General features: G+C 41.3%; 1 protein-coding gene across 2 annotated transcripts in view; it reads right to left on the bottom strand.

Moving 5' to 3' along the window:
* CNTN5 (contactin 5) overlaps positions 1 to 20,153 on the bottom strand; it is a 2,213,095-nt gene that overhangs the window by 2,189,246 nt on the left and 3,696 nt on the right. The gene's annotated exons all lie outside the window — the stretch shown is intronic.

Raw genomic sequence — 20,153 nt, 5'->3', positions numbered from 1 at the left:
AATTTCCTGCCCTTCTGAGTCCTTTCCCTGAGCTACTTACTTACTATATTGAAAATAAAATAAGAAATATGTTTTTTGCCTTAATATTTACCTTAAATCCCATTGCTAACTGCATATTTGTAGCTTAAAGTGTTACGAAACCCACAGTAAAATCAGTCTGTGTATGCTGTAACGCATGCTTGTGGAACCTAAGGGGTTAAACCTCTGCATTGTGTAAAAAGGCTGTTTGATCCTGTCTTCTCGGATCCCCCCTTCTTCCACTGTCTCTAATCTATCTGCTGATAGAACAGAGCCTTGGGAACACTCTGCACATGCTCAGTTGGTGTGTATTGCTAGAAAGTTATTTTTTTTGGGGGAGTGAATGTGATCAGCACAGGGCCAATCAGCACTGCCCAGACAAAGGGTCAGGGGTCCTGCATCCTCATAGGACAATCAGAGGAAAATGAAAACTCCTCCTACAAGCTTTAACCAGACACTGATAGAAGTCACAATGACTGCTCTAACTGCTGATGAGAAAAGGTATTTAGCAGTCTATATTTACTAAAATAATTGCACTTCCATGTTCTGTGTACTGTGGGAGACCAGATATAGTGAATGCAGGGTCCTGGGTTGAGTAACACTTTAAAGAGGGAGTCCCACGAAAAAAAAAAAAAACAATTTAAATGTCAGCTGCTACAAATACTGCAGCTGCTGACTTTTAAAATAAGGACACTTACCTGTCTCAGGGTCCAGCGATGTCGGCACCCGAGGCCGAACCGTCGCTCGGCTCTCAGGTGCTGCCGCCGCCATTTCTGTAAGGGAATCAGGAAATGAAGCCTTGCGGCTTCACTTCCCGGTTCCCTACTGTGCATGCGCGAGTTGCGCTGCGCAAATAGAACAGTCCCTGCTGTCTCTGGGACCCGTGTGTGTCCCAGCAGACAGCGCGGGGGACGGGAAGACTCTCGTGGGAGTCTACGCCTGGAATTGGGTGCAAACATCTGTATTAGACAGGTATCTGCACCCCCCTGAAAGGTGCCAAATGTGACACCGGTTCCAAAAAGCGGAGGTTCAATTTTTGTGTGAACCTCTGCTTTAAAGAGCAGTTCCACCCACTTTTACAACTCTTCAGCATCTCTCACTAAACTGTGCACTGTAAACAAATTGGATATTTTTTTTTTTTTCTCAGCACCTACTGTATATCTGCTGTATTCATTTCTCACTTCCTCCTCCCTGGCCGCGGCCCATCGCATCATTTCCTGTTTGCAATGCCTTCTGGGAAGGGGCGGCAACTTCCTTTGAAACTGTCGTTGCTATGGAAACCTGACCTGAAACCTATTACACTGCTTGTGCTGCACCAAGCATGTGCGAGATCTGCAAGGATGAGATCCAGGAAGAAATACAGTCTGACTTCAGATGCCCACACTTAAGATGGCCACGGCCTGCTGTAAGTTCATAAAATAACAAATTACTGCTATAAACTAACAAAACAGACCTTAGTTTACAAACTAACTTTACTAGAATACATTAAGATTGTGTATTATAGGGGTATTTTTATTCAAAAAGTATAATTTCGGACGGAACACTAGAATTTTGTAACCTTTGAAAATGTCAGTAAAAACTTGGCTGTGCCAGTAAATTGTGGGGGTCTTGTTAGTAGATTTCAACCTGGTAGGTTGGCAACACTGCTCTCAGCCACCAATCAGATTCAAACCTGCCTTAGCCTACAAGTGATTACAGGCATTCCATGGAACTCAGATCGAGGGAGAACGAATGACCTTGCTGACTTCAGCCCAGTTGCGGTGTTACTGGATGCCATTGATAGCTGACTGATTGTCTTCACTCATTGCCTGGAATTGCTCTTTAACAATGTTCTTTGTCACGTTCTCCCCTTACGAAGAGGTTAAACCATCATAAATAAAAGCAAACAACGCAAAGCCTTGAGAAGAAAAAAAAATCTAATTTGCCATAGATACTATTTTACACAGCACTCTATCTGCTTAAACCTACTAATTATCCATCTGCATAACCACTACAGTAAATGGCACTTTGAGAAGAACAGACTACACTTTAATATCCTCATAACAATAAAATGTATGTGGTTATATTTTTATCACTTCTTTAGAAATCGTAAACTTAGAGGCCCGGCTTCCGCGCTTCCACGCTATCAAAGAAAGGGGCTTTTTGGAAGTCATCCAGTATTGTTCCCAGTTCTGCAGAAACATTTAAAACAATCGCTCAGATGCACCGGCTAAGGCTCCATTTACGTTGACAAGCTAATTAGACAGAACGTTTCTGAAACATACAGCCCCGGCATTCCTATAGACAGCAGGTGAAACGCAGGAATATGTTATTGATCGAACGAGCTGAAGACTACAAGTGTCATTTCTCCAGCCGTGGATCACCGTGTTCAGGAGAATTAAAGAAACAAACCCAATGGTTTGTCACTTTGGAAGCCATACATCTTGTTGTGGCAAATCTATGAGTTATTTACAGAAGAGCGGAATCCTTTTTATATCCCCCCCGTAAAATATTATAAGCACCTATCAAAGATAAATCAGAGTTTATCTGTGTAGAGGGAAAAGGAAACAGTGAATGAGCGGACCTAAATAGATAATAAATTATACACATTTGTGAGGAATAGGCACTCCATTCAACTGCCAATGGATTGGTGCCAACGCAACCAGTACACGTTTACCTAACTAAAGCCTGGTATACGCTAATAGTTTTTTTTTTCGTTCAAACTAGTGGGCTGAACGAAAAAAAGCCGTCAGCTCAGGAACAGTGGCTGTACTAACTATCCAACCCCCCCCCCCCACACACACCAGAACACGTGATTGGCTGAGAGCGGTGACCTTTTTCGGTCATACCCCTTCGACAGAAGCTGGCCAAATGGTAGACACGGGCCAATTGCAGTACACACGGGCCAAATGTCACACCCTCAGGCTCTGCTTTAACCGCTTTCTAACCACCGCGCACAGCGGCAGAATGGCACAGGCAGGCAAATGGGCATACAGGTACGTCCCTTTAAATTTGCCACCTTTCGGGTGTGGAGTGTGGAGGTGAGAAGAGGTAGAACGGGGAGATGCCTATGTAAACAAGACATTTCTGCCTTGTGACATGACAGAGATCACTGCTCCCTGTCATCAGGAGCAGTGCTCGCTGTTATGTCCTAGGTAGCCCCTCCCCCCACAGTTAGAACCACTCCCTAGGACACACTTAACCCCTTCATCGCCCCCTAGTGGTTAACCCCTTCCCTGCCAGTGTCATTTACACAGTAATCAGTGCATTTTTATAGCACTGATCGCTGTATAAATGACAATGGCCCCAAAATACTGTCAAAAATGTGGGACGGGCTCTGCTGATGCCACTGCGTTACTTGATTTTATCCATATGCTTTTATTGTCTTCTCAAATGTGAGTGACCATTTTATCATTTTTCAATAAATGTTTTACATTTAAAACAGAATCACACTATGTGGCCCAATTTTTTTCTCCTTTTGCCACATGTCATATTGAGAGGAACCACTCACGAATTTCAATCACTATACCTATGGTGGATACCCACTGATGTCAATACTGTCACGGATGGATCCCTACCAGATTGGTTTATATTGGAAGTTGTGGTTGTTGTACCTCCTTGGGTGTCTTAAACCAAAAGCTCGGTTGACTCATCAGGCATATGCCTAGCTGGGTTCAACCCGTCTGGTAAGCCTCTTCCCTTATGGTGGTGGATTATCTACAGACAACCAGTTTACACAGATTCACAGTCACGTTGTTCATTGTCATATATGGACTATATGCACTTTATATGCACTAATACTGTTGGTCTATGCAACTCTATCACTATTGTTTTGTAATTTTATATTGTCATGTATATATGATTTGCACATTTATATACCATATTAATTTCTTATTGGGATAATTTTATTGTTTATTCCACCCTCATTAGTGCTGCACTATGTTACTTTATTCATTTTTATAGCACAGATTGCTGTATAAATGACAATGGTCCCAAAATACTATCAAAAATGTCCGATGTGTCCGCCATAATGTCGCAGTCAAGATAAAAATCGCAGATCGCCGCCATTACTAATAAAAAAAAACAATAATCAAAATGCCATAAATCTATCCCCTATCCGCTATAACTTTTGCGCAAACCAATCAATATAAGCTTATTGCGATTTTTTTTACCAAAAATATGTAGAAGAATACATATCGGCCTAAACTGAGGAAAAAATGTGTTTTTTTAAATATTTTTGGGGGGTATTTATTAAAGCAAAAAGTAAAAAATATTGTGTTTTTTTCAAAATTGTCGCTCTTTTTTGTTTATAGCGCAAAAATTAAAAACCACAGAGGTGATCAAATACCAACAAAAGTAAGCTCTATTTATGAGAAAAAAAGGACATCAATTTTGTTCGGGTACAACGTTGCATGACCGTGCAATTGTCAGTTAAAGCGACGCAGTGGCGAATCGCAAAAAGTGCTCTGGTCAGGAAGGGGGTAAAATCTTCCGGGGCTGAAGTGGTTCATTTTTACAGCCTCCATCACAACCCCAATCCACTGATACAAGATTCCAAAAACTTTATGCATATACCTACTTTCTGGAAGGTGTTATTTTTTATTTGTCTATGCACATGATGGCACGTAAACCTTAAGCGGGAACACATGTACCCTCATACCCAAGGGAACCAGGTTTCATCAACAGATAGGAATGTCAAAAGTACAAATGTTATCCATGTTGGAATTTTGGTCAATTGTTATGGATGTAAGAAGCATTACGGGGTTCTGGAATTCCTAAAAACTCACTTCTTACAGTACCCTAGACATCCAGTGTCTGGACACAAGTTAGGCAGTCCACCCAAAGACATTCCATCCTTCACCCTATTGCATGCATTAAAACTTAGCCTTCAGGTCTTAGTTCATGAAAACTGATCTCTAACCTTCAGTAAAGATATATCTACAGGTCTCAGTAAAGAAGAGAAACTAAAATGTCACACATCCTGACACTGTAATATCCACCTTTATTAAGGTCTCCTAAGGCTGAATTGTGGTCTAATTAAATACTGTATTTATTGGCGTATAACACTCACTTTTTCACCAAGAAAATCGGGTGCAAATAGCGTGTGCGTGTTAATACGCCAATACTTCAATTTTAGCTGCCTCGGAGGGCACAGGGAGGGGGTTGGGATGAGCGCCGTCAGATTAAATACAGTGAGAATCTCCTGTTTACTTGGCGGCCTCTGTAATAGGAAATCCCATCTCCTGGGCTGCCATTGGACCACTGTTCTGTTTATCACAGGAGATTCTCAATGTATGTAATCTGTTGGCGCTCGTCCCGCCCCCCTCCCTGTCCCCTCTAGGCTGCAGATGGGCATTGATCAGGCTGCACTGATGGCAATGGTGAGGCTGCTGCATTGATGGCAATGGTGAGGCTGCTGCATTGATGGCGATTGTGAGGCTGCATTGAAGTGGACTGATGAGGCTGCATTGATGTCACTTGTGAGGCTCCAGATGGGCATTGATCAGGCTGCATTGATGTGGACTGATCAGGCTGCATTGATTGCACTTGTGAGGCTCCAGATGGGCATTGATCAGGCTGCATTGATGGCACCTGTGAGGCTGCAGATGGGCACTGACCCTTATTTTGCTTCAAAGTTCCTTATTTAAAATTTAAGTTTTTTTCCCTGAAACTTCCCTCTTAAAATGAATGTGCATGTTTTATGCCTGTGCGTGTTATACGCCGATAAATACGGTAATTCAACAGAACACCCACCAAGCACATAAACATGCAAGAACATGTTATAAACAAGCATTCATGTTTATGTGACATTTAGACACCCATGGTGTCACTTTCCACTTGGGGAACAATACGGAATAACCAAAATAAATATTCTACCAAGGGTGTCACGGGTACTATGCACACCTATTATAGTTGCAATATTAAATGCCCATCATTGACTATATACACCGATCAACCATGACATAATGGCCACTTTTAGGTAATGTGAATAACATTGATTATCTCAATAGCATTTGAAAGTGGGTGGCATATATGAGGCAGTAAGTAAACTTGTTGTCCCTGAAGTCGAAAGTTGAAAGCACAAAAAAAATGGGCACGTGTAAGGATTTGAGCGACTTTGACAAGGGCGAAATTGTAATGGCTAGATGGCTGGGTCAGAGCAACTCCAAAACTGCAGCTCTTGTGGGATGTTCCCGGTCTGTAGTGGTCAGGACCTACCAAAAGTGGTCCAAGGAAGGAAAACCAGCAACAGGGTCAAGGGCGGCCAAGGCTCACTAATATATGTGGGGAGCGAAGGCTGGCTTGTGTAGTCTGATCCAAAAGAAGAGCTACTGTAGCTCAAACTGTTGAAAAAGGTTTTGCTGGTTAGAATAGAAAGGCATCAGAACACACAGTTGGGGAGATTTACTAAAACTGAAGTACTCAGAATATGGTGCAGCTGTGCACAGTAGCCAATCAGCTTCTAACTTTAGCATGTTTAATTAGGCTTTGACAATAAAACCTGGAAGCTGATTGGCTTCTATGAAGAGCTTCACCAGATTTTGCACTCTCCAGTTTTAGTAAATCTCCCTCACAGTATCACAGTTTGTTGTGTATGGGACTGTGTAGCCGCGGACCGGTCAGGATGCCCATGCTGACCCATTTCAACAGCCAAAAGCACCTTCAATGGGCAAGTGAGCATCAGAACTGAACCACTGACTATGGAAGAAGGTGGCCTGGTCTGATGAATTTGGGCCCGGGTATCTTGTGTTGCTTACCTAGAGAAGAGATGGCACCAGGATGCATTTACAGAAAGAAGGCAAGCCGGCGTTGGCAGTGATTTGTTACTGACAGCTTGGTGCCAGATACCACAGCATACCTTCAGAGGTCCAGTTGAGTCCATACCCATAGTTGTCAACATTTCAAAACCTTTTTCAGAGACACCGTTTTTTCTGTGTGTCCAGAAAGCTGCTGCAGGCAGAGCATGTACTTTAATTAGGGGCATTCATTTACTATGGGTGTGGTGCTTTAAGAAGGTTAATCCATCCAGGTGCTTCCATCAGGGATCTGCCAGCAATGAAACAGTTAATCATCTCCAGCCACCAGGGATCTGCTGGCAATAAAGGGGTTAACCATGGCTCTAGCCACCAGGGATCTTAGTCTAGTAAACAGGATTAACCTTTTTATTGTAAGGAGATCCTTGCTGGCTGTCCATTCCTTTCAATGCTAGCAGATCCCTGGTGGCTGGACATGATCAACTATTTCTTTGCTGCCAGATTCCTGATGGATTCCTGATGGAAGCACATGATTAACCCTTTCTTTCATAGCAGAGTCCTGGTGGAAATGCCTGATTAACCCTTTAATCTAGCTATTAAAGGCATGATTTTGCATTTCCACCAGGGATCTGCTAGCAACAAGATGGTTAATAATCATGACTTCCAACACACAGATCTAGCAAACAAAGGGTTAATCACACATTTCCAACTCATCTGCCAGCAATAAAAGGGTGAATGTCCAGTCACCAGGGATCATCTTCAAGAATGAATGGGGCACCGCACCGCCTTTACTAAAGGCAAATAGACTGTGCACTTTGCAAAGTGCAGTTGCTCCAGAGCTTAGTAAATGAGCAGAAGCTCTGCTGACTTCCATTAACCAATCATGTGCAAGCAAAAATGCCTTTATTTTCAATTTTCCTTGGGTACACTTCACAAAGTGAAGCTTTACCTCATTTACTAAGCTCGGGAGCAACTGCACTTTGCAAAATGCATAGTCTATTTGCCGTTAGTAATTCAACCCCATAGACTGTTGCACTCTGCAAGTACCGTTGCTCCAGAGCTTAGTAAATTAGGTATTCACTTTGCAAAGAATACCCAATCACACGCAAGGAAAATAAAAAACAGCATTTTTGCTTGCACGTGATTGGATGATGGAAGTCAGCAGAGCTTCTGCTCATTTAATAAGATCTGGAGCAACTGCACTTTGCAAAGTGCCCAGTCTATTTGCCTTTAGTAAATTACCCCGAAGTGAGAGGAAATCCCTCCAAAATAGGCAATCCATACTTGTCACTGGGGTCACCAGGACTTGTGTCACCAGGAGGGGATTCATTCTCTCTAATGGGGGGGCAAAGACAGCAGTAAAAAACAGACAAGGGTTTTAATCCCTCTATCCAAAAGTAAAAGAAAAAAAAAGTTTTGCCTTTAGTTGTGCCTTTATACTTTAGTTGTGAGGTCTGACCTGGAAGAAAACTGAAGGTTTCTACATTTTCAAACTTTTAGCCTTCATGCACACAGGCTGTTAAGAAAACGCCAGTATCTTTGCAGTGATTTTTTTTAACTTTATTCAGCGTTTTTGCTATAGCGTTTTTTAGCGTTTTTGAGTGTTTTTGAGCGTTTTTCCGCGTTAGCGTTTTTCCGCTTTTTTTTTTTTTCAATGGATCAAAAACGCTAAAAAACGTTGGTGAATGACGTTTTTGAGCGTTTTTGAGCGTTTTTCAGCGTTAGAGCGTTTTTACAGCTGAAAAACGTCTTTCAGAACCCACTGGTCCTGGGTTGTTTTACAGCTTAAAAACGCCTATGCCACTTGCAGCTCAAAAACGCCTAGGTGGGCATGAAGCCATAGACTAACATAGACAGGCCTTTTTAAGCTGCAAAAAAAGCTCAAAAAAGCGGCTGTAAAAACGTCTGTGTGCATGAGGACTTATTTCATTTTCAGCACTTGAGACTTAGAGGTTGATTTACTAAAACTGGAGAGAGCAACATCAGGTGCAGCTCTGCATAGAAAGCAATCAGCTTCCAGGGTTTTTTTTTGTCAACTATCCATCTATTACATTTTCTGCCCTTGTTGTTTTAACTTTGGATAGTAAAACATTTTTTTTTCTGCCAGTACTGTATATACTCGAGTATAAGCCGATTTTTTCAGCCCATTTTTTTTTGGCTGAAACGCCTCCCCCCCCCGGGTTATACTCGAGTGAGCCGTACCTTCCATTAGTAAAACAGCGGGTGTCTCCCGTTGTGTATGCAGTCTGTTCGGCCGTCAATTGTAACAAAGCCCCGCCTCCTCCTCGTCTCTAATAGACGGAACACTGATACAGTTTCCCAGCATTGTATCAGTGTTCCTCTATCACGGACGAGGAGGAGGAGGGGCTTTGTTACAATGGACGGTGGAACAGACTGCATACACAGCGGGAGACACCCACTGTTACACACGCTGTTTTACTAATGGAAGGTACGGCTGCAGATTGGCACAGTGACACTAGAGATGGGCACAGTGACACTAGAGATGGGCACAGTGACACTAAAGATTGGCACAGTGACACTAGAGATGGGCACAGTGACACTACAGATGGACACAGTGACACTAGAGATGGGCACAGTGACACTAGAGATGGGCACAGTGACACTAGAGATGGGCACAATTAGACTGCAAATGAGCACAATGAGGCTGCAGATGGGCATTGTTTACCCAGTAGCTGCTGCATTTTCTCACCCTCGGCTTATACTCTAGTCAATACGTTTTCCCAGTTTTTTGTGGTAAAATTAGGTGCCTCGGCTTATATTCGCGTCGGCCTATACTCGAGTATATACGGTAAATACCTTATACAGTCCACTTCCTGTTTCTTGTCTGGTCATTAGCCTAGACCAGGGGTAGGCAACCTCGGCCCTCCAGCTGTTTTGAAACTACAAGTCCCATGAGACATTTCAAGACCCTGACAATCACAGGCATGATTCCTAGAGGCAGAGGCGTGATGGGATTTGTAGTTTCACCACAGCTGGAGTGCCGAGATTGCCTACCCCTGGCCTAGGCTTATGACATCATGCACAGCTCTCTCTCTCACTCTGGTGAGAGTTTGCCAGGAAGGTAGGGGAGATGAGTCATAAGAGGGCCAATGAGAGCTGCAAAGCTGCAGAGCTGGAGGTGTGCCTCTGTGTGTTTTGTAAATCCAGGAAGTGAACAGGCAGCAGCTTCAGCTGCCCACAGTTAAAATAGTTGCAGCAAGACTCAGTGGAGGGGGATTTCTACAGCATATTTGGCAAGTACAGAATCACAGTATATATTAAATATTATGCAAAGTGGGTGGAGGGAAGCTTCAGAATGGCAAAGATGTTTTCATTACAAATTATGTGAGCAGACTGCAATTCCTCTTTAACTGAACAAGCTGAAGTTAGAAGCTGATTGGCTACCATGCACAGCTGCACCAGATTTTGCATTCCCCAGTTTTAGTAAATCAACCCCTTAAATGTCTTGTCAGTTAAGGTGACACTAAACCATGTCCTTATTTTTTCAAACATAATCAATACACATTCACTACTTAATGGAACATGCAGTGTACATTAGCTGCAATCATGTAGACTGCTTTATACACACTGCAAATCCCACAGCCCATAGTTTATCTCAGGAGCGAGCATAAGAGGACGGCTACATTCCTACATACAGTGGGATCAATGAGAACGAACCTAACCACCTTCTAACAGGACGTTGGATCACAGCAGCAATAAAAAAATAAAAAAAATAGAGATTTGCAGGAGGCTGAGAGCAACAATCAGATAACCCCCTAGGAAAAGCGCTCTCTCCCAAGGGAGTTGCCTTGGGGGCACGCTCCTGAGTCCATCATTTGCGTCCATAGACACGATTGCCGGACTCGGCCCCACCCCCCTAGTGCCCATGTTATAGGATTTGATTGACAGCAGCGGGAGCCAATGGCTGCGCTGCTATCAATCTATCCAATCAAGAGCCGGGGCCCCTTGGAGAGAGGGACAGCGCGTCCCAGAGATGAAGGGGCTCAGGTAAGTAAAACGGGGTGGCTGGGGGGTCGGCGACTGCCAGGTGATTTTTCACCTTAATGCATAGGATGCATTAAGCTGAAAAAACACGAGGGGTTACAACCCCTTTAATCCATCCCTGGGTGCCTTCTAAATTTTAACACGATTCACATTGCTCAGTGTGTCTTTAAGATATCTGCAGATTAGCTAGGAAATAAACAATGACATTTGTACTGGCAATGCCCCTGATTAAAATGAACTCTCAAAGAAGATAAAAGTTTTAAAAAAAAGGTCTATCTGCAAATACGACTGATAAGTCTTGATAGATCGAGACAATCAGTGTGTTTTTAGAGTTCACTTATTTTTGTAAAGTCTGTGTTGCTATAGAAACATTTATAAAGTATTCCCTAAAAAGGGCAGATAAGAAAGACTGACACTACAATGTAGTAACTGGTTAAATAGGTTTGCCGTTATAAAGGGGTACATAATGGAATCAGGTTGAGAAACACTGTATTAAATACAAGGTGGATAAAAGCTTAATCTCCCTCTAGTGGCCTCTCGAAGTATCTGTCTTTTCTAGACGACCACTGTTACCATGCCAATATTAGGGTGCGCAGCGTCTCGTATTTGGAATTTCAAACGCATATCAATTCTGAAAATCGATAAATAACCCCACTTGCTGCCAAAATAATAACTTGATGTCTATTGTAGAGAAGCTGAAAATGTTACTTTCACTTTGATGCATTCCAAGCAAAGCTACAATTCTCAAAAGTCCTTCCAAATATTAAGACTACTTCATTAATAATTTAACTAAGAATACAGACTGTCAATCCTTATTACAATTCAGTTCACGTGTAGGCAAGATTAAGAACATTTAGCAATACGCAACAAGAGTTTTCAGAACTTTAAAGAAGTGAGATAAGATCAGCTGTTAACGTGGGCTCATTCCCTACATCCTGCAGCCTTTCTTGCCAGCATCTAGGATGCCTCAATCAGCCTAAGACTGCACATGTATGGAGGGTAAGACAGCGGGCAGTATGTGTAGGAGAGAGGTAAGGAGGGTATGACAGCAGGCAGTATGTGCAGGAGAGTGGTAAGGAGGGTATGACAGCAGGTAGTATGTGCTGGAGAAAAGTAAGGAGGGTATGGCAGCAGTCAGTATGTGCAAGAGAGAAGCAAGGAGGATATAACACTGGGCAGTATGTGCAGGAGAATAGTTTGGAGGGCAGGACAGCAGGCAGTATGTGTAGAAAAGAAGTAAGGAGGGCATGACAGTGGACAGTATGTGCAGGAGAATGGAATGAAGGGTATAGCAATGGGCAGTATGTGTAGGCGAGAATGAGGGCATGATAGCGGGCAGTAAGTGCAGGAGAATAGTATGAAGGGTATAGCAATGGGCAGCATGTGTAGGAGAGAAGGAGGACATGACAGCGGGCAGTATGTGCAGGAGAATAGTATGGAGGGTATGACAGCGGGCAGTATGTGTACAAGAGAAATAAGATGCGTATAACAATAGGAAGTATGTGCAAGACAATAGTATGGAGGGTATGGAAACGGCAGTATATGTAGGAGAGAAGTAAGGAGGGTATGACAGCGGGCACTATGTGCAAGAGAATAGTATAGAGGGTATGACAGCGGGCAGTATGTGTACAAGAGAAATAAGGAGCGTATGACAATAGGAAGTATGTGCAAGACAATATTATGGAGGGTATGGAAATGGGCAGTATGAGTAGGAGAGAAGTAAGGAGGGTATGACAGCGGGCACTATGTGCAAGAAAATAGTATAGAGGGTATGACAGCAGGCAATATATGTAGGAGAAAAATAGTGAGGGTAAGACAGCAGTCGATATGTGTAGGAGAGAAGTAAGGAGGGTAAGACAGCAGTCAATATGTGTAGGAGAGAAGCAAGGAGGGTATGACAGCAGTCAGTATGTGCAGGTGAGGAGCAAGGAGGGTATAACACTGGGAAGTATGTGCAGAAGAATAGTTTGGAGGGCAGAACAGTAGACAGTATGTGTAGGAGAGAAGTAAGGAGGGCATGACATTGGGAAGTATGTGCAGGAGAATTATATAAAGGGTATGGCAACGAGCAGTATGTTTAGGAAAGAATGAAGGCATGACAGTGAGCAGTATGTGCAGGAGAATAGTATGAAGGGTATGGCAATGGGCAGCATGTGTAGGAGAGAAGGAGGACATGACAGTGGGCAATATGTGAAGGAGAATAGTTTGGAGGGTATGGCAATGGGCAGTATGTGTAGGCGAGAAATAAGGAGGGCATGATAGCGGGCACTATGTGCAAGAGAATATATGGAGGGTATGACAGCAGGCAATATGTGTAGGAAAGAAGTAAGGAGGGTAAAACAACAGTCAATATGCGTAGGAGAGAAGCAAGGAGGGTATGACAGTGAGCAGTATGTGCAGGAGAATTGTATAAAGGGTATGGCAACAGGCAGTATGTGTGGGAGAGAATGAAGGCAAGACAGTGGGCGGTATGTGAGAATAGTATTAAGGCTATGGCAATGGGCAGCATGTCTAGTAGAGAAGGAGGACATGACAGCGGGCAGTATGTGCAGGAGAGAAGTAAGGAGGGTAAGACTAAGACAGCAGTCAATATTTGTAGGAGAGAAGCAAGGAGGTATGACAACAGGCAGTATGTGCAGGAGAGTATAAGAGGAAGAGAACAGAGCAGGTGAGGAGTTTTATACGAATGTAACTTATGTCTTTGGTTAATGGGATCCTGTTTCTTTATTCATATGTTTTTTTTTTTATCAATGAATTCGACAAGAGTACAAGAAATCTTTAAAAAACAAAGCTGGGGCAGAATATAAAATGAATAATGTATCATCCCGTTAAAACTAGAAACCTTCCAGTGTACATGAATTAGCAAACTGTATCCCTTTACTAGACTTTACTGCAAGTTTTGACATTTGCTTCTTTGAGCCCCATGAGACTCACAAATGCAATGCTCCTATTACACAACACGAAAGCGCTGTTACTACTAAAAAAGTAATTAGCGTTTTATAGGCACTGTATGCTTCAAATATATAAAACTATTATGTATCATGCAGAGATGGAATCCCTCATTCTCGACCAAATCTTTAGAAAATGTATGTGTTTTCCCCTAAAAATAGTTTCATACACTATCTGGAATTGTTTGATGCAATGTACAGATGACTTACACATTTAATTATAAATTACAGTGGTTTACCGCACAGCTAAGTCTACTCAACCCCAATGCGTAGATAATACATTGGACATCCCATGTTTATGGCTGTACTTTGGATCATTCCCTGAACACATGTGATTTAACTGTTATCTGAGCTAGCACAATATTATCTCCTCTAAATCAGAGTAAAGGCATCTAACTTTGACATTCAGCTTAATTCACTGTTGATGTTCCCAGGTTGTTTTTCTACTGACTGTTACATATTTACACTCTGCAGTTATTGTACAAATTTAAAGTGTAACTTTGTAGAGTTTGCACATGCATTTTTAAGCATTTTTTGTGGGTGTCTCAGGCATTAGCCTCTCTCTTTTTACCAAGTAAAAAAAAAATGTGGGTAAAATAAAAGGATTTTCATGTGCTTTTGGGGTACTCCTATTGAAGTCTATTGGGGCCAAATACTCTTGGAGCTTGGAGCTCAGAAGAAACTCATGTACTTTTTGAAACTACGAGCTTCAAGCTTCAAGGGGCACTACATTCAGGTGTAAAGAGGCACAACTGAAACCCATGGGATGCTTTGTACTGTAAAATTCATTAAAAAAAATGTATTAAAAAAAACATGAGATTTTGAATGTTGAGACGTTTGGGTTATAAGTAAGCACCTTGTGGTGTGAAATGCATCAACAGAAGCTCCTGTAGCCTTTGTGCTCTGATGTCTTTTACTGATTCTTCGTTGGAATAACGTCTTTTGCATATAGAAGGTGTCCCACTGAAGTGTGCAGCCATCCACTCTTTCTTTCTACTGTACTTGAGAAGTTTGGAACTTCGAGCTACAAAAAACTGAGTTGTGAAAGGGGCCTTGTTGTGCCAGGCAGGACGGTGAGATGAATCAACTTTGTTAACAGTTCTAAAGCAAACCTATCATCTAATTATTAAAAAGAAAATGAGCCAACTGGTGCCAGGTGATACTGATAGGTTCCATGTTTCCCTACTGCGTCTTTAGAGCTTCCCCAACTTCAATAGGATGGGGACAGGAAGCAAGCCCCCTTCCATCTCCCACTATGACAGTGTTTCATGACTGAGCAACCTATTAGGGGACTTGATTGTTCCAAGAGGTTTGTACCTAAGCATATTCAAATAGCAACTTATCAAAAGTCAAGATCTGCAGATGACCTGTTGCAGGTCACCATGGCACTGGGAAGATGCAGAACCTTAAAGTAAATTAACTTTAACATGTTAATGTAATTTTAAAAGTTGTTCTCGATGTTTTTTAAATTGCCGAATTGTGTTAAATGAATACCTGGTGATCATGCAGTGGTATTTATTCAGGCACTTCCTGTTATGAAGTGACAACTGTCTCTCAATTACCCTACTGCGTTGTCACCCTGTGACATGTGTCCCTGGTGGAGATTAAAAGCAGCTGTGCCAACACACATTAAGCAAGTGTGGTCCACTATTACCATTATCGGGAAACTAATCTAGAGCAATGATGTGTAGCTGATATTGGAGCAAGTGCATGTAGACAGGAAGTGGCTCAGCAGCACTTAGTTTCCATTCACCCAGATGCAGTATGGCTGTGCTGGCACCTAATTCCAGTGTATGCTTCAACAAACTAACATTCAGTTAGCATTTTCATCTTTTTTAGGTTGGCCACTATCCCGATGATGATCTCTGTTTGCCCTCTTTAGTTAGATGAAAGGTTTGTTTTAAGTCTTTATTTTGTTCCCTTATACCTCTACAGCTTTTAGAAGTATACAGTATGTTGTACCCAGTAGGTGATCACATTTTGATTAATGCTGCAGCGATCTGTCTACAGCTGTCTGCAATTACCGAGTGTCCGCACTGACAGCATTCTACAACTCTACTATGACAACAAGCACAATCTGAACATTTCTCACTAGGTACAAGGCTACTTCTGAAGCTGGAGCAGATAAAACGGAACAAAATAGGTCATAACAACTAAACAACTATTTACACAGATGAATGCTTCACTGTTCTGCCTTATGAGATTCCGCAGAAAAGCAATAGTTGATTTAAAGACTTCAAAGAATATGCCACTTTTATGTATTGTACTAAATAATATCTACAGTGTATGTAAAGATTTGTTTTATGTCATACTGGATTTATAGTACTTACTAAGCACTTGCCTTGGGCATCACTGTTCAGTGGCCAACATGTTACCATAACTGACTTGATTGTCCCCCTTGGACTGTACGACATTATCCACATATGTTCTTATAAAAATAATAGAGAAGGTGCAAAGGATACAAACTTTTGTAGTTCTAAGATACCAATGATGGATGCACTCATTGTTTCTTGACATTATCCAACATACAGCCGCTACTGAAAGTGTCCAAACCTTAGAAGGAACTTATATGGTAACGTTATATGTCTGAAATAAGACTTTTGAATATCTGTTCTGCCATTTGGGGCTGATTCATGAAGAATGGAGTAAAGGAAACTACAGATACCATGGAGCTGTTTTCTGCAGCAACCTATCCAATTCCTTGATTTATTATGTTAGCGAAAGAATGATGAAAAATAATCAGATAATCAGAACAGTTTCTCCAGAAACTGAGCCACAATGAATTTTGTCTGCACTAAATATTTAAGTTGAAATAAATTAGAGACTTGCCTAATGCAGTTAGAATAACATATGCAATAATAATTTAAATGGCTTTGCCTGTAAAGCACTGACCTATTGGTTCCCATTTCAGAACTTAAATATAACACAATATTATTAATTAGCCTTTCTCAGCCAGGGTTCCAGGGCACTCTAGGGTTCCTCAATTGGTTGCTGGGGATTCCTTGAGGAAGGATAAATGTGTGCCTCTAAGATAAGTTTCCATGGACACCAATGATTTTTATAGCTATCTGTAAGGGGGATCCTTTCGACTGATTACCAATGTATGGAGTATTCTTCCGACTTACCACCAATGTAAGGAGCATTCTTCCCACTGATCACCAATATAAGGTGCATTCTTCCCACAGACCGCCATTGTAAGGAGCATTCTTCCCACTGACCACCAATGTAAGGAGCATTCTACCCACTGGCAACCAAATGTAAGGAGCATTCTTCTCAATGACCACCAATATAGGGAACATTCTTCCAATAGGGAACTAACCACTAATGTAAGAAGCATTCTTCATAATGATCACCAATGTAAGAAGCATTTCTCCCAATGACCCCCCAACATAAATAGCATTCCTCCCAATGACCCCCAACATAAGGGCCATTCTTCCCAGTGATTACCAATGTATAGAGACTTATTTTCGCTGAACACCAATGTGAGGAGCATTCTTACAACTAACCACTAATGTAAGGAGCATTCTCCCAATAATCACCAATGTAAGCAGTATTCTTCAAGGTACTAACCACTAATGGAAGAAGCATTCTTATGACCACAAACATAAGGGCCATTTTCCCATGATCACCAATGTAAAGAGCATCCTTCCCAAAGGCCACCAATGTAAGGAGCATTCTTCCAAATGACCACCAATGTAAGGAGCATTCTTCCCAATGGTCACCAGTGTAAGGAGCATTCTTCCAACTAACCACTAATGTAAAGGGCATTCTTCCCAATGAGCACCAATGTAAGAAGCATTCTTCCCAATGACCACCAACATAAGAGCAATTCTTCCCAGTGATCACCAATGCATAGAGCATTGTTCCCACAGAACACCAACGTAAGGAGCATTCTTCCAACTGACCACTTATGTAAGGATCATTATTTCCAATGATCACAAACATAAGATATATTCATTCCAGTAATCTCTAATGTAAGGAGCATTCTGGCCACTAACTACCAATGTAAGGAGCATTCTTTCCGCTGACCACAAATTTAAGGAGCATTCTTCCCATTGATCACCAGTGTAAGGGGCATTCTCCCCAGTGATCAGCAATGTAAGGGCATTCTTCCCACTGACCACCAATTTAGCAAACATTCTTCCCACTGATCATAACACAATATACAGTGATTTGTAGATAGTAATATAGTAATTATTAGTAGGGGTTCCCTGAGACAGAAAAGTTATTTCAAGGGTTCCACCGTGTTAAAAAAAAAAAGGTTGAGAAAGACTGTTATAGATAAATATGTCATAGTCCTAATGAGTAAAAAAGTATTTCAACTTGAAATGCCAAGTGAAATCTATGTTGGCCAATGTTTGTTTGTTTTTTTTAGTTTACCTTCTTTAAATTATAACACTTGGGGACAATTTTAGCTTCCAGCGGTTATCTTAGGTTTGTTAAAAGTTACCCATCACGTTCATATAGTACAAATCATATCATGATAGAACAATGCTCAGATAAGCAAACAGGGGCAGATAAAAGTCCAAAGTTCCCTATTTCAAACCATATATAAAAATAGATGTGTTTTTTTTTTGCTTTATGTCTTCAGCAGGTGTTTATGTTCTGGTTTTCTTCATTTATTTATCTAGAGGACAGTTTGTATATTATAAATAGAGAATATTGACAAAATTGTGTTCTAGCATTATGTCTGACAATTACATTCCCTCACCGGAGGATAGGCTGAAAGAAAACAAGCCTGCATGATGTTTTCACAAACAAGAGATCTGAACAATTCACAGCTAACACCAGTGTATCTTAAGCCTAATTAAGTAGATCATGTGTAACGGGCTCATTAGAAGTCTACTCACTGTAGCAAACTCCACATTTCATTATCGCTTGATATATGGCACTATTATACAAACAACCAGCAAGTATTTGACTCATCATTTGCATCATAGGCAAAAGTTGTGTTTGACATCAGTACCTTCCTCTTAGTTCAGCCTTTCTCGACCAGGGTTCTGTGCTACCCTTGGGTTCCTCAAGAGCAGCTTTTCTCAACCTTCTCAACAAAGAGCAACCCTTGAAATAACTTTCTGGTCTCAGGTAACCCCTGCCAATACTTATCTACAACTCATAATACATTAGTTTGATGGTAAGTGGGAAGTATACTTCTTACACTCGTGGTCATTGGGAAGAATTACCTTCTTACAAATTGCTAAAAAGATCATGATGTAAGTAGGAACCTACCTAAGAGGCATAATTGCTCATTGCTTAAGAAAGCCCTAGCATTCTCCGGGGGAACCCCCAGGGTTCCATGCAACCCTGGTTGAGAAACCCTGCTACAGAGGTTGCTTGGGGTTCCTTGAGAAGATTGATCTCCTGCCTACACTGACCACAAATGTGAGGTTGACTTTCTGTGTTTTTCTGGCCATTTTTAATATTAAATGTCTTGATTTTTAAGTAAATCCAGTTCTTTATTCTTTTATTTAGCCCTTTACAATCTACTGGTCACACTAATGTACCAAGACCTGTAGGTACAGTCATTTTAGTCGGGGTTCCAACTCCAAGACCTGAAACTATTTCATGGTTCTTCCTTGGTATTATTTCTTTAATGTCTTGATTATTTGGTAAACCCCAAACCTTAGTAATCTATTTAAAACTCTTTACAACCTACTGATTACACTAATGTATCATGTATAGGTCTAATAATTTTGGTAGGGGTTCAAAGACCTGAAAACTATTCTGGGGGTTCCTCCTTGCTATTATTGGTTGAATTACTTGATCATTGAGTAAATCTGTATTGCTTATTCTTCTACTAAAAACTCTGTACAGCCTACTGAGCATGGTACTCTACCATGAGCTGTAGATCCAATCATTTTAGTTGGGGTTCTAAGACCTAAAACTATTTCATGGGTTCCTCCTTGGTTTTATTTGTTCAATGTCTTGATTATTAAAAAAAACTCCATTCCTTACTAATCTATTTAAAACTCTTTACAACCTACTAATTACGCTAATGTACCATGTATAGGTCTAATAATTTTGGTAGGGGTTTACAGACCTGATAACTATTTTGGGGGTTCAGCCTTGCTATTATTGGTTGAATTACTTGATTGCTGAGTAAATCCTTATTGCTTATTCTTCTACTAAAAACTGTCTACAGCCTACTGATCATGTTACTGTACCATAAGCTGTAGGTCTAATCATTTAAGCAGCACTTCTGAGACCTACAAACTATTTCTTGGTCTCCTTCTTGGTATTATTTGTTCAATTACTTGATTATCAAGTACAGTTTATTTGGTTTTCTTCTACTTAAAACTCTCTACAACCTACTGATCAAGCTAACGTACCATGAGCTGTAGGTGTAATCATTTTAGCGGGGCTTCTGAGACCCAAAAACTAATTCATGGGCTCCTTCTCGGTATTATTTGTTCAATTACTTGATTATCAAATTAACTCAATTCTGTTT

This window comes from Aquarana catesbeiana, linkage group LG02 (genome assembly GCF_042186555.1).
Source record: "Aquarana catesbeiana isolate 2022-GZ linkage group LG02, ASM4218655v1, whole genome shotgun sequence".
Taxonomy (NCBI): domain Eukaryota; kingdom Metazoa; phylum Chordata; class Amphibia; order Anura; family Ranidae; genus Aquarana; species Aquarana catesbeiana.
Note: the sequence above shows the minus strand (reverse complement) of the source record. Positions and strands in the feature narration are given on the sequence as shown.